The sequence below is a fragment of the Ovis aries genome, chromosome 13 (assembly GCF_016772045.2).
Source record: "Ovis aries strain OAR_USU_Benz2616 breed Rambouillet chromosome 13, ARS-UI_Ramb_v3.0, whole genome shotgun sequence".
NCBI lineage: Eukaryota > Metazoa > Chordata > Mammalia > Artiodactyla > Bovidae > Ovis > Ovis aries.
The window spans coordinates 53,341,714-53,344,897 of NC_056066.1; the positions used below are offsets into that span (position 1 = coordinate 53,341,714).

General features: G+C 50.1%; 1 non-coding gene across 1 annotated transcript; it reads left to right on the plus strand.

Annotated features, from left to right (window-relative positions):
• The first annotated feature begins 2,711 nt into the window (after positions 1-2,711).
• On the plus strand, positions 2,712-2,783 carry TRNAC-GCA (transfer RNA cysteine (anticodon GCA)). The gene has a single exon. It is a non-coding gene; the product is annotated as a tRNA-Cys (tRNA).
• Positions 2,784-3,184: the final 401 nt, after the last annotated feature.

Below are 3,184 nucleotides of genomic sequence, written 5' to 3' on the forward strand. Positions count from 1 at the left end.
ATCAGCGTGGACTCTCCCCTGGGGCTGTCTTGAAGCCCAGGCTGTCACCAAGGACTCAGATTCCAGCATTCCACAAGCCGAAGCCCCAGCAGGTCCTGAGGAGACAGGGATCCCATCAGCTGAGGGCAGAGCTACACCCTTGGGCTTTCCCACCCCAGCTCAGGGAGGTGAGCTCTGCCTTCCCTGACAGCCAATGGGAGAGTGCAGACATGGCCTCCCTCACAGGTCAGGCCCCGCCCCGAGGGTGGTTCTACAGCAGACAGTAAATGGCAGAAATTCAAATTGAAATAGAGACAAATATCTCACGATTTCTCCAAAAGTTACAGAACAATTAACTGGAAACCACATGAAATGAAATGACTGTGAACACAAACTGTCAAACTTATACCAAATTCACTCAAATTTACTAACAGCCATTTAAAATGCAAAACTATCAAAATTACACAGAAACACAGAAGAAAATCTACATGACCTTGGCTTTGCTCTGCAGATCATGAGTTCTGAGTTTTAACACACAAAAAGCCAGTATGCAGAAGAAAAAAATACTGTGGACTTTAACAAGGCCTACATGGGGGCTCATGGTTAAAATGGCTCATTATGTTGACCTCGCAAACGAAGAATAAAATCACAGTGACCCTTGAGACTGACCAAATTGCCCAAACGACATTCTGTTTTCCCGCTGGTACCTACCTTCTCAAAGCTAGGAGACCATCAGATTCCAGACCTCCAGCTGCATGACCACATGACCTAACTCCAGGCTAAAAATTAACTATCCCTTCAGAGAATTTTGCACTGGCAGGGTATAAGAAAGACTCCATCAGAAAGGGTTCTAATCAAGGGCCAGTCACCCTCTCATTTCCCTCTAATAAATCTCCTTTTCTTGCCTGACTGCCCGGCTCACTCTCTTTTTCTCCACACTCGTCTTACATTCTGGTGCCAGGAGGGAAGATCCACCGCAACTGGGAGGTCCCCTCTCACAAGCTCACCTCTGGTGGTCCCCTCCCTTGGATCTTGCCGAGAAACTGAGACGAGCCCCAGGACAGGACTCTCCACTTGACTTGCTGGACTGACATCCACACACTGGCCCACATTTCATCCATCGGTTACAAGGGCGGGAGGATCCCCACGGCCCTCTGGCCCTTGGCCTTGTGCCCCATCTGACTTTGAAATAGGGGACGCTCATTTCAAAGCAGACTATTATTACTTTCTGAGAAGGTCCTGGGAATGGGGATGGCTTTTCTCTCAGACCTTTCTCCTCGCTCTCTCACCCTTGTCTACCCTATTCAGCCACAATGGGAAATTCTCAATCCCAGCCTTCAAAATCTACTCTTCTAGGATGCCTTCTCCAAAACCTAAAAGCCTTGGGCTTCCAAGGGGAGTTAACACCAGAAAGACTTATTCACTATTCTAACACTGTCTGGCCACAATACAGACTTGATTAATAAGTCCCAATGGCCAGAAAACGGAACTCTCTATTATAACACTCTACAGGATCTCGATAACTTCTGCCACCGCAAAGGCAGGCGGTCAGAGATCCCTCATGTGCAGGCTTTCTTTGCTCTTCGCTCTCGACCCTCCCTCTGTGAATCCTGTTCTACTGCTCAAATACTCTTACCCCTCTCAGGGCCACATCCTCCTAACACAATGTCTCCCAATCTCCGTTCAGACTTTTCTTCTTCCTTGGACCCTTCCGACCACAGCTCACCCTTCTCAAGGGAGCTCCCTCTGTCGCTCCCCATCCCGTTGCAGCCGCTCTAGATCCAGTCCTGCAACTTCCACCTCTCGCCCCCTCCTCCCCCCCTCCTTCTCAAGCACAGGCCACAGCTGCTGCAGCTCCCAACCTCCCCCGACCCTGGCCTGTGCTGGAGGGAGCTCTGAGACCTCAGGCCCACCCTCCACCCTAAGGGTCCCAAGTTTCTACCCTGACCTCCCTAGATCCCCTCCCCATACCAGCTTTAAAGCAGGAAACTTCACAGCAGGACCCCACTCCTTTCCCTGCTCTTCTCCTCCCCTTACAGGATGCAGCTGGAGCAGGAGGCATTGTTCAGGTTCATGCCCCATTCTCCCTCATCGACCTATCTCAAATCAAAAAGCATCCTGGCTCCTTCTCCTCAGATGCCAGCTAAGTATCTAAAAGAATTCAGGTATCTTACCCAATCTTATGACTTAACCTGCCATGACATTTACATCATACTTTCCTCCACTCTTCTCCCAGAAGAGGAGGAAAGAGTATGGTAAGCCTCTCAGGCACATGCTGATGAGATACACATGTCCCCAGAGATGATCCCAACTGGGATTATCAGGCAGAGAGACCTGGGTGGGCAGCCTGTAATCATATGATTGCTTGCCTCATTGTGAGCCTTCAAAAGGCAGGATGTAAAACCATCATCCTTGATAAGCTCCAGCTAGTAACTCAAGGACTAGATGAAAATCCGGCACAAATTCTAGCCAGGTTAACGGAAGCCCTACAAAAATATACAAGATTAGACCCCACTTCAGCAGAGGGCACCACTGTCCTTAACACCCATTTTATCTCCCAGTCATCCCCTAATATCCAACTAAAAAAGGCAGAAGAAGGCCCTCAAACCCTTCAACAAGACCTTTTAAATTTAGCCTTTAAGGTTTTAAACAACAGGGAAGAACAGGCAAAACTAGAGAAGGCCAAACGACATTAGGCCAAACACCACCTTTTAGCCACTGCTCTACAGGCTTCCCAGGTGGCTCAGAGGTTAAAGCATCTGCCCGCAGTGCAGAAGACCCAGGTTCGATCCCTGGATTGGGAAGATCCCCTGGAGAAGGAAATGGCAACCCGCTCCAGTATCCTTGCCTGGAGAATCCCGTGGACCGAGGAGCCTGGTCGGCTACAGTCCACGGGGTTGCAAAAGAAAGAGTTGGACACAACTGAGCGACTTCACTTCACTTCTACATGGCTCCAAGCCTCCATCAACCAACAAAGACAGGAAGCCACCTAGGCCTTGCTTCAAATTTGGCACGGGCCCACTCACTCCCAAAGCCGAGGCCCCCTTCCAGGTCTGTGTCCCAGCTGTGGCATAAAGGGACATTGGAAAGTCGACTGCCCAAACCCCCCTCTAGACATCCAGACACCCCCTTCTGGTCTCGAGCAGGGGTCCTCTGACCCAGCTCTGCACAGGCTCCTTGGACTTGCCTTACGGACTCTATCAAA